We start from the raw sequence: 12,040 nt of genomic DNA, 5'->3' as shown, positions 1-12,040 counted from the left end.
TCTTCACTTGAAACACACATTCCCCTCCTACCCTGTCAGATGTAATTAGTTGAAATTAAAACAGTAGGGGCAAGTGCTTTAAACATGGAAATGTTTAGTTTTAAAGGTTTTGGCAGTGGATTTTGAATATACCTTTGTTTTTTACAAAACCAGAATTAAAAAAAAAACCTATATTTTTTAAATTCAATTATCAAAAAAAGAATAGTCAGGTATAATTAAAAAATTATTATCCTGGAGATAGAGAAAAAGAGTAATTTCTAGAGGAATTTCCCTGAGTGGCTTAATGCATCCAGGCCCTCAATTCTAGCACTCGAGTATATATAACCATAACCAGACTTAGAACTTTTGTATACAGTGATTCACGTAACTCTTTGTTTTTAACCACTTTTTTATTCATTATTCACTCTTATTTTTCCGGCAAATATCCGCTATATCTCTGCTTCTTTCTTCTGCCTCCAAATTTATAAATCATTTTGTGTCCATCTATCTTCACCTTAGATTGTAAGCTCCTTGTGTTTTATGTCTATTGTGTGCTCCCAACATTTTAGGACCATGCCTTGCACACAGTAGGAACTACTGATCTATCAATCAATAGTTATTGATGATGATATATGATTTCACTAAGTTCTTTTTGTGGTTTTAGGAAGAACTTTCTGCCTGATTTTTGCATTTATTAAAGCAATGAATTGGCATTGTAACTTTTTTTTTCTGACAAGGATGTTGTATTGCTTTTTTGTTTTTGCAAGGCTGCTGAGTTCTGGCTCTGAGGGAGCCATTCTGATTCTTTACTCTCAGCTTTCCTCCTGTATCATCAGGGGCTCTTGGGAAGATCCATGGCGAAGGTGGTCTCTTAGAAAATGATGGGCTTGGCTCAGTTATTTGAAGCTGGCTGTGTAGCTGGCTGCTGGCATCGGAGCTTCTTCTAGCCCAGGGATTTTTAAACAGACCCAGGGGTTATATAATTCTGTTGTGGTAAAATTTCAGGATCCTACCCAGTTTATTCCTGAGTTCTTCTCTACTCCTACTGCAGGCCAATTTGAAGAAGTACCCCATCACTTCCAAGTCACCTTGAGCAACAGACTCAGAAGTCTACTGCCAATTTGAAGTTGTGGGGCTGGGGTAGCTCCTCCTCTCTTAGCCTCTATCTCTGGAGAAAGAGAAGGAGGAAGAGGAAGAGGAGGAAGTGGAGGAAGGGGGAAGTCCCCTTTCTCCCCCCAGTGCAGCTCCCTGCCATAGCACTTAGTCCCAGAGCTGTTCTCAAAGTGGCACCAAGCACATGCTCCTTGCAGGGAAAGGAATGTGCATTTGAGGAGAAGCATAGCCATGGAAAGAGCACTGGCCTGGGAGTTGGAGGGCCTGTGTTCTAATTCTGGCTCCTCCACTTGTCTGCTGGGTGTCCAGGGGCAGGTCACTTCACTTTTATGTCCCGCAGTTTCCTCATCTCTAAAATGGGGAGACAATACCTGTTCTCCTTCCTCCTTAAACTGAGAGTCCCATATGGGACAGGATCTGTGTCCAACCTGATCTAGTCTCTAGCCCAGCGGTTAGCCCTGTTCTTGACAGTAAGTGCTTAACTAATACAATAATAATAATAATAATAACAATGCCCTGCAATTATTTTTAGTACTAATCTGATTCCAGGACTAAAGGGGCCCAGGGCGTCAGGAGTGGTGGGGGAAAAGCCCTAACTTAGGAACTGTAGGGAACTGGGAGCAAGAAAGAGTTTTGTGACTACTGTGAGGACCTATTGGGCTGCAAGTGGTCTACAGACCCATCACTGGGCAAAGTGGTATTCTGTTCTGAATCCCCACAGCAATCCTTGTAAAGTATGGAAGGACACTGATTAGTATCTCCATTTCTACAAATAGAGAAAGCAAAGCACAGAAAGACTGAGATTTGGCAAAGTCACAAAATCAGTGGCCGAATAAGTGCGCCCAGTGCCAAATCAGTGAAAAGATCATGGTCCTTTGAAATAAGTACCTCCTCTAACTCTTTCCACCTCTATACGTCGTTCATTAGAAGTCCTTAGCAACCCTCAAAAATCTTTGTGACTCAGCAATATCAATAGATTCTTTTTCTTTTGACCCTTCTTTATTCTTTCATTTCTTTCTAAACCAGTTAGAGGGATGCGCATCTCCCTTCAACCAAAAACACTGGTTTCACTGACATCCCGAGAAGGTTCAGTCAAGGTCCCAGGTGAAATGAGAGGAGAAGTGTTGAATTGAGACAGCCAAAAGTGGAGTGAAAGAGATGCTCTCACACCCACTTAAAAAATGTGCAACTTCATCTTGCAACTCGACCCCTGCCTGAACTCAAGTCACTGTGCTCTTTTCCTTATCAAACTATCCCTGCCCCTCCAGTCTATATGTAATTCCGTGGGGGAAATCCTGTAAATCTAGGCAAATCTGTTCTCTGACATTTGTCTGCATGGGTCTGGAAGACAGAGGATCTGGGTTCTAATCCCAGCTCCGCCACTTGCCTTCTGTTTGGCCTTGGGAAAGTCATTGAAATTCTCTGGCCTCAGTTTTCTCCTCTGTAAATTGGGGATTCATTTACTGGTCTCCCTCCCATTTAGACTCAGAGCCTCAAGTGGGACCGGGACTATGTCCGACTTGATTGTATTTATCTACCCCAAGTCATAGTACAGTGCTTGACACATAGTAAGCACTTATCAAATACCACAATTATTTTATCCTCTTTTCAGTCCCCAGTCAATGGTATTTATTGTGTGCTTACTGCGTACAGAGCACTATATTAAGCACTTGGTAGAATACAAAGGAGTATTCACGATTCCTGGCCTCAAGAAGCTTACTCTACCTCAAATTATCCAGATTGTCTAATAAGAAATTTCTTCCTAGTCAAAGGCAAGCAAGAATTTGGGAAAGTGAAAAAAGAAAAAGATGAAGAGAGAAGGAAACAAGAGGAATAAAAATGGAAAAGACAAGGTGAAAGAAAATGGAGTGAGGGGGAAGAATGAGGGAATTAACTACCACCACCATTACTATGAATACTAATAATAATGGTGATATTAATGGTATTTATCAAGTGCTTACTATATACCAAGTACTTTGCTAAGCACTGGAGTAGTTTCAGCATAAACAAGATTAGACCACATTCCTGTCCCACATGGAGCTCACAGATTATGAGGGTAAGAAAAGATGTATTTTATCCCAGTTTTTCAGATGAGGAAACTGAGGCCCAGATAGGATAAGTGACTTACCCAAGGTCACACAGTAGCCAAGAGCAGATCTCAAACTAGAACCCAGGCCTCCTGACTGGAGTTCCATGTTTCTTTCTCCTGGGCCATGCTGCACCCCTCTGCTAGGTGTTGCCGGCTGAGCTGTGTCAGCGGAAGCCTCGATGCCTCATTCCAGGCAGCAGAGGCCTCATCATCATGGTAAGGTAGCGAAGCCCTCCCGAGGGTGGCAACGGAGCTCCCACTTCTTGGACCCTAGCCAGGAGGCTGCCATTGGTGATGCATGATAATTATTATTATAATTAAATAATATTTGCCAACGGCTTGCTAAGTGCCAAGGACTGCAGCTAAGTGCTAGAGTAGATACATGATCAGATTGGACACAATTCCTGCCCCAAATGGGGCTCAAAATCTAAGTAAGAGGGCTCCGCCACTTGTCTGCTGTGTGACCTTGGGCGTATCACTTAATATCTCTGTGCCTCAGTTCCCACATCTGTAAAATGGGGATTAAGACTGTGAGCCCCATGTGGGACAGGGACTGTGTCCAACCCGATTATGTTGTATCTACCCTAGCATTTGGTACAGTGCCCGGCACATAGTAAGCATTTAACAAATATCATTAAGAGGAAAAAAAATAAAAAAGGGATTTAATCCCCATTTTATAGTTGAGGAAACTGAGGCACAGATATGTGAAGGGACTTGTCCAAGGTTATGCAAGAGGCAGGTGGCGGAGCCAGGATTGGAACCAGGTCCTCTGACTCCTAGGCCCATGCTCTTTACACATGTCTGCTCTGTGACCTTGGGTAAGTCACTTAACTTCTCTGTGCCTCAGTTACCTCATCTGTAAAATGGAGATTAAGACTGTGAGGCCCATGAGAGACATGGGATGTGTCCAACCTGATTACTTTATATCTACTGCTGCGCCTAGGACAGTGCCTGGTACATAGTAAGTGCTTAACAAATACCATTAAAAAATACCATTGATTGATCGAGAGATATGGGGGTAGAATTAGTACATATTGTATTTGGCTTTACTTGCTATTTCCTCTTAATTAACTCACTTAAGTCTCCATTAACAGCACCTTCTGCCCATCTGTAAGATGAAACTCAAACACTCTCATATTTCTTGTTCATGAAAAAAACAGTTTCCTGAAGCATTTTATTTCTTTGCCCCTATAGTGTTTCATAAGTACTAATGTAATGTGTAATTTTCTGGTGATTTCCTTTCTTAGGCAATTTATAATGAACAACAAGGGATCAGTTAGAGGTAGAATATTCCCTACACAGAATCTCACTCTAAAAAACAAACAAAAAATGAAAACAAAAGCGAAACACGTCTAGTGCTTGAACATCACGGTCAGTTTTCATCATAGATGTCCACCTTGAGATTTCTAACTCAAAAATCACTACTGCTATTAGACGTAAACGTTTATCCATAGTCACTTAATTTTGGAGATAACTGGCAGTGATAAAGTGGGCCGAGTGGCTTTCTGGAGTCAATCACTGTTATTTATTGAGTGCTTACAGTGCAAAGTGCTTGAGAGAGTACATTAGATTAGGTAGAAACTATTTTTTCAATCCTAGAATTTATTTTTGAACATTTCTTATAAATTATTTTAGAATGCCTCACTCTAATCATAAAAATAAATTAAGGTTATCATTATAGAATATTCAATTAGTTCAGTCAGTAACTACCTTTGGAAATTTTTCTACCGCTTTCACTTTTGGATGCATGCAGAAAAGAGCTGAACTAATCACCCTTTAAAATATGACGGATGGGATATAAGCTTTATTATCTGTGTTTTACAGAGCAAGAAAGCTGAGACATAAAGGTTACGTGATTTCTGGAAGGTCTGTAAAGCATCTTCCAGAGCCCAGATTAGAACACTGATGATTCTGGCACCTCAAAGCTACTGCTCCAGACACTAGACAAAGTCTAGAGCTGTTTTGCCTGGACACCGGAAACCTCTCCAGTAGGCCTTGAAATTTAAAAGGCTCAAGCACGTAACCTTCTGTCTCTGTATTTTGATACCATTCGATATACTCTGCGATTACCATTAAACAAATTTGGTGTCAGCATGACCTAGTAATTCTATCTTATCACCTTGAGGCAGCACGTAATTGCGTAAGATGTTTTTTTTGGCAGGTGTCAGCAGAATGAGGTAGTACGATCCTCAAATACCTGAATTATTCAGGGTTTTGATCTAGTCTAACAAGGACTTTGCCCAGAGGCTAAATGATTAAGAACTTGATTGCTATCTTTTGAGATATTGTATAGGAAGTCTAGCCACAAAGGATTTTCTTGCTAGTGTTTTCTTTTTCAAGGTAATCTAGTGCTCTTTTCCCAAAACAATTATGTCCTATAAAGTTATCATGCAAATGAACAGGGGTAACCCTCCATCCATTCTCAAAATACTGTGAATTGATTGCATTTACATATTCAACAATGGTATTTATCGAGAATTTACAGTGTGCGAGCACTATTCTAAGCTCGTGGGAGAATAAAATACAGTAGAGTTGGAAGACAAGATCTCCAGCCACAAGGAATAGGTAAATATAATTTGTAGGTAAGGCAAAAATCCAAGACTCTTTTTAGAGGTTCTACAACTTCATTAGGACAAATGTCACCTGGGCTGCCCAGTTCTTTTAGAATATTGGACTTTTATGAGGTTCCCATTGTTTTCCTTCCTTAGGGTAAAGTCCTTCTTGAAAAAAGAACTGTGTAAATTAAGTGTTGAAAATAGAGAGAGTAAAATAGTATAAAATGACAGATTGGAATAGTTGGATCCAGCCCAGCAGCCCAAAAGAAGTACTGTGGCTCTAGGTAAAAAATGTCCAGACCGAAAAACCATTTCCAGAAAGGCTTCGAGCTTAAAATTCTGTGCACTGGGTACTATTCCAAGTGCTGCCATTATTTTCTAACTAGATGATCATTGTTGGTCCTAGAAATTTGGAAGTGGTAGATATTTATTCACAGTTTTATGAAAACAAAACCCTTTGTTCTACATGATATTGGCAACAAGTCTAGTACCATTTATTCATTGTTTTTATGTCAATAAACCCTGGCAGCCTATTCCCAAAAACAAGTCCAGAGTAGTTTATTAGAAAAATGAGTTTCAATATAATCTTCATATAGTATACAGCCCTTTTAAATATTTAACAATAAAGACCAAGTAGTACCCTGAATCAACACTCTCTGATAATTAACATGTGGCAGTTGCCCTGTCTCTATATAAAACAAATAAATATGAAATTTGCAATAAGAAAGGCAGATGATTTGTGGTGAGATTTCCACCTTCATGTTCAACCTTATTTCTTTAGGATTTAACCAAGGCTTGGAACTCTGAAGGAAGAAAAAGAAACACTAGTTTAGCATTGCTATTGCCTATGTGTCACCAGGGTGCTCTGCATCCTGTGTACTGGATGGCTTGTGTAGAAAGTTATTTTACTTCTAAAATAAATTAAGAAAGTTCTGTTTTTTTTCTGCTATATCTTAGTAGTTGTGTACTTGAAGAAACCTGCCTTATGGGGGAAACTGGGTTAATAGTAATAGTTGATTCAGTGAAAATTAATGGGTTGGGATAGATGATATGCTATTTTTTAATATAATTTTGAAAATAGCATTTGTTAAGTACTTTCTATGTTCCAGGCTATCTATCCTAAGCGCTGGGTAGATACAAGCGAATCAGGTTAGACACAGTCCAATTGCAGAATTAATCCCCATTTTACAGATGAGGTAATCGAGGCACAGAAAGTTAAATGACTTGCCCAAGGTCACACAGCAGACAAGTGGCAGAGTTAGGATTCGAACCCAGGTCGTTCTGACTCTTGGGCCTGTATTCTTTCCACTAGGCAACATTGTTTCTCTCTCTCTCTCTCATATTAATATATATTATTCATATAAAATAAATTCTTATATTATTTTCATATCTGTCACTAGCTTTCTACTTTATCCCCTTGCCACTATGTTTTTAGATTGTCACCTCCTTATGTGCCAGAAATCATGTTTATTTATTCGATTGTACTCTCCAAATTGCTCAGTACAGTGCTCTTCCTAGAGTAAGCGTTCCATTTGTACTATTGATTTTACGGTAGTAAATACGTTAAAGTTGCAAAAATTCAAAGAACTGTATGGTTCAGCACAGTATGGCGGAGATGCAAGGAAGTATCGTAGTATTAGGTCTTGATTGACACTGAGGGCTAGCTCACAACTAGAGTGTTCAATTATGGCCATCTAAATATTGAACAAGAAGATGCGTATGAAGTCACATATGGTACACTGGGCCTGCTGCCCAGTGTGTTAATGTCACAGGTGCTATTTTGTGGCAGATTTCAGCTTTTGTGCAATCCCAGTGATTCTCTGGAGGAGACTCCTGGAACTTCTACTTGCTCCAAAGTTTCTTCACTCCCCTCCCAGATCAGAATGAAATCTGGCACAGCATCTAAGTTGCAAAACTCAGCAACAGAAGCTGCAGTGGCGGTATCCTGGGCATTAAAAAGATACAAGCTGGACCTAAAAATATCTAGTACTGAATCAGAACCAGACAGGGTAGAGGCTAGCTAAAAATCAGACTATGTGGTAGAAGAATAGGATGACTTCCCACGTTACGTGCAATTACTTCTTCCTACACCAAAACTACTTAGCTCCCAACTTGTGGATTGTTATACCCCAAATATTTTTGCGTGTGGGAAAAACATTCCCTAATTCTTCCTTCATATTATATCTATATCAAATCATGAAAACACGTTGTAGCAGAACTCACTGTATGAAGGAATGATGTTTGTAAACCAAATGGACCATTTGAACCTGAAAAATCAAAATGTGCTCATATCATTCATGCACATGTCATTAAAATAATGACAAAATAATGATAAAAATGATTTGAAAAGCTTGGAAATCGGGCTTTGTAAAAAAATTTCCTCGGTTGAAATCATAAAACTAATTGCAAAGAAATCTTCATGGAATTATTCTAACTGTTTCAGTTTATTGATATGCGGGAAGGCATTCAGGCTGAAGATAAATTAGTTTTAAAGTCACAACGAGATAAAAACATGGGCGGTGACATGCAAGGGTTTCCCCCATCCATAAGGCCCATTTCCCAAAGGGATCTCTCTCACCATCCACCCCAATTTTGCCATCACCATCACTGTCACCGCTGCCAAAAATGCCTTGGTTCCTGCATCAGTCAGAGCTCTGGAACTTGAAGAAAAATTCTGCAGGAAGAGCCTTTAGGAGAAAACATAGGGAAGTCAGTAAATTTAAAAAAACAAACTATGGGTTTTGAAGGACTAGAGAAGTGGCTGTCTTCCTGTTAAGCAAGGGTTAAGCTTTCCCCTGAGAAAGGAGCCTGAGGTCACATTTTAATATTAAACTACCAAATTATCTGTTCAGTGTAGTTTCCCAAACTTAATTTGGCTTCAGTTATTCATTTCATTCCATTTGGTATACCCTTCATTTAATACATTTGGTGGTTGGTTCATTTTTACTCAAGGTTTTTTTGGGTTTTTAGGGCCGAAAACACCCAGATAAATCCGAAGAGTATCTGGAGATCTTAATTCAGAGCCAGCTTGACAAAAGAATGAAGCCTGAATTGGGAGGATGGGATGACACCTCATTTACCGCTCCAGATAGTCTGGCTAAATTCAGCTGCTGCTCTGGAAAGGAGAGGTGCCCAGGAGCAATGGAAGCTCAGCCAGAGTGGAGATTCTGCTAAAGTAGGGATGATGCAGAGCTGGTAGGCACCACTGATTTGTATTCTGGGAGACCCTGGACCATCACTGTAAACTGCTCCAGCCCGGTTTGAAATTTCCACTGTTGCTGTCCACCTCTTCCTGGCTTGGAGAAGCAGTATTTCCCAGGGGAAACCCAGAACTGGGCTGAAGCATTGTCTGTCGGTGGGGGTGGCTGTGCTGTCCAGGAGGTCAGAGGAAGCCTGGCAGCTCTGTCGGCTTGCTTGGCTAGTGTAGGGTCCTGAAGAGACACCCCACCCACCCTTCTTCTTACAGTGCTGAAAATAATCTTATAACTTGCCTGTGAAAATTGGCTTTTTGGTCGAATGGGAGGCCAGAATTCATACTATTAAACTTCTAAAGACAGGATCTCAGGTAAAACAGTATCAAAAAAGGTGCATTCAGTGGGAAGTCAGAGACGGTGAGAACTCAGATGACTAAGGTACTACATTCTCAGGTATTTAGCTCACTCCTGAACTCGGGCTGTGGGGAGAAAGGGCTTGAGCACTTAGAAAAATGGCAGCTTTGCAATCCTACAGGGCAACCTGCAGTAAGGAGACTCTCACTCCTGTTCCGACACTCAAATTAGGATGAGATGGTGGGGAACCCAGAGGAATAAAAGGAAAGGTCAGAAATACCCTTGTTTACTTGAGTTCCTCTTCCTCAATGAATCCACTCCTATCCTGGTCCAGAATCCTAAACACCTGAGCCATCTGTTCACTGGTCTTGGAGTTCAGCCCAAATTTGGCAAAAAAGGTTTTGAAGTTGAACGAGTCAGCAGCTGAGAAACAGTAGGGAGAAAGGAGGAGGTTAGCTAAGACCATCTTGAAGGTGACTTCTTGAATCTGAAAGTTCCAAAGAGGACATTTATCTAGCTCAGCTCAGTGGGACCCAGAGAAATAAAGATACTTACAGGGTTTCATTTGGGTGTCCCGCTTACTTCATTCCTTTTCATCCACCATATTGCCATAGAACCCTCCCACCTGGGACAGAAGGGCTTCTGTTTTTCAGATGTCCACAGTCAGGTGATACCAGCAATCTCCTCCTCCAATTTCCTGGGACACAAAAATGAATTTCACTCAGATGAGCTCCTCTTGGTCCTTGAGGGTTGGGGCAATAAGCAAATTGGAGGGATTGGAAGTGATAGAAGCAGCGTGGCTTAGTGGATAGAGCACAGGCTTGGGATTCAGAAGGATCTGGTTCTAATCATGGTTCTACCATTGTCTGCTGTGTGACCTTGGGCAAGTCACTTCACTTCTCTGTGCCTCAATTACCTCATCTGGAAAATGGGGATTAAGACTGTGAGCCCTATGTGGGACAGGGACTATGTCCAACCCAATTACCTTGTATCTACCTCAGGTTTAGTGTCAGGTTTATCCTGGCACATAGTAATCGCTTAACAAATACCACTTTATTATTATTATTATTGTTATTGTCACAGCAATTATCTTGGCAACTATGCAGGCCAGTGGTGATTTCTGCATCTGTCAGGATGCCAGCAAAAGCCATATTAAAGCTACGAGAGAGGGAATGAATTCAAATGAACCAACATATTACAAGTGATTGATAAAGTCCTTACTTTCTTTGCTTCAGCACAAGTCCACCATGGGTGCAAGAGGTGGCCATGAAAGGGTAGAATCAGCATCAGTAGCAAATCTCAGTGTGGCAGAAATACCCTCAAAAGTCTCCCGTGGAATCCAAGCTTCGAAGAGTAGTGGGGAACAGCTGGTTAGCTGACTCCATCAGGACCCTGGAACCAGCAGCTCAGAGCCCTTTGGAAACATTCCTTCCTTTCAGCAAGCCTTGGATGATTTTTGTTCCACTGAGCTGATTTACCCACTGAAATCTCATAAACTTTCCTTGGCAGTCCTGTCCTGACTCCTTCTCCTAACTCATCATCTTCTGGTAATGTGCTGCCTGCTTCCATCCATGCATGCTCAGGTGGAGCTATAAAAGATGTATTTTCCGGGAAATTCTTGGAGATTTCCATGCAGATGGATCTCCTCTCTTTAGAGGTTTTGGCTAAAGTTATTGAGAAGCCCAACTCACCTCGCCGATGTGATTCCTCAAGCTGAGAAGAGACAGGAGAGGTAAAATTGAGATTGAGCCCTTGGTTTGCTTTCCTTTGGCAGAGACCCTGTCTTTTATAGGCTTTAGTTAGGAACCCTCCCTTCCCCCCAGAGCCCATTTACTGAAGTTCTAAAAGTACATCTTGGATCATATACCCCAGATGATAAGAAACAGAAGCTGACTGGACCTTTTAACTAATCAAATTGATATTTATATCCCAAAGGAGTGCCTGTGGGTTTTTAGACAATATCATGACTTTTTAAGTCACACAAATCAAACACTGCAAGTTACTTGTCAACTATTCATTATATTTGAAAAACCTAGTTCAAAGTTAAAATGATATTACAGAATGGTACATTTCATTGGGCAGATTTAAAATTAAATATTTGAAACCTGGAATTTTGACTGTAAAAATTACTGTTTCTTCGTGGGTATTGGTAAATTTATCCACATTTTCAGTGGGTGAGTGTATATCTCCCCAGAAAGTTTGTGTTTTATTCCAGAGCAACAGTTGAAGGAATATCAATGTTAGTGACTCATCTAAGTATCGATACCTTCAAACAGGGGAGCCATTTTTTTATTCTAAACCAGAACATTCATGGTATTTTACAATACAACCAGGTCTTAATTTATGCTTGGGATTGACAGCTGTAGGCATAACCTATCCTGTCTGGCATAGCTCTGGCAGATTTGGGGCATTGACCCAGAACCAGGACTGGAAAGTAATAATATACATTTCCCAGCTCCTTTGGGTCTTCATCCCACTCCAGTCCCAAATTCCATTGTATCTGAGGCAACAGCAAAGGAAATAGTGCTGGCATTTAGCATCCTGTCACCCTTCTGGGGCAAATTAAGAAGTACAATATACCCCCTTTGTCTCTTCCTATATGTCTCTGTATTTCCCTGTGTCTAACTCTGTAGGTCTATCAATTTCTGGTTTCTCTCTGTGTATGTCATCTTTATCACCATTCGTGCTTCTCCCTGCCTCCTCTCTGACACAGTCTCCATCCATTTATGTCACTTTACAGCCCTGTGTCTCAGTCT

General features: G+C 40.8%; 1 long non-coding RNA gene across 2 annotated transcripts; it reads right to left on the bottom strand.

Moving 5' to 3' along the window:
• Positions 1-8,196: 8,196 nt before the first annotated feature.
• Positions 8,197-11,037, bottom strand: LOC100087501. Of its 2 annotated transcripts, none has more exons than XR_484719.3 (4): positions 10,976-11,037; positions 9,840-9,981; positions 9,565-9,707; positions 8,197-8,423 (listed from the first exon to the last, which is right to left on the bottom strand). It is a non-coding gene; the product is annotated as an uncharacterized LOC100087501 (long non-coding RNA). The 2 variants fall into 2 exon arrangements; XR_003756955.2 differs by lacking the exon at positions 10,976-11,037 and adding an exon at positions 10,506-10,564.
• Between the last annotated feature and the right edge of the window lie 1,003 nt (positions 11,038-12,040).

The sequence above is a fragment of the Ornithorhynchus anatinus genome, chromosome 2 (genome assembly GCF_004115215.2).
Source record: "Ornithorhynchus anatinus isolate Pmale09 chromosome 2, mOrnAna1.pri.v4, whole genome shotgun sequence".
NCBI classification, from domain to species: Eukaryota; Metazoa; Chordata; class Mammalia; order Monotremata; family Ornithorhynchidae; genus Ornithorhynchus; species Ornithorhynchus anatinus.
This window is presented reverse-complemented; position numbering and strand designations above follow the sequence as displayed.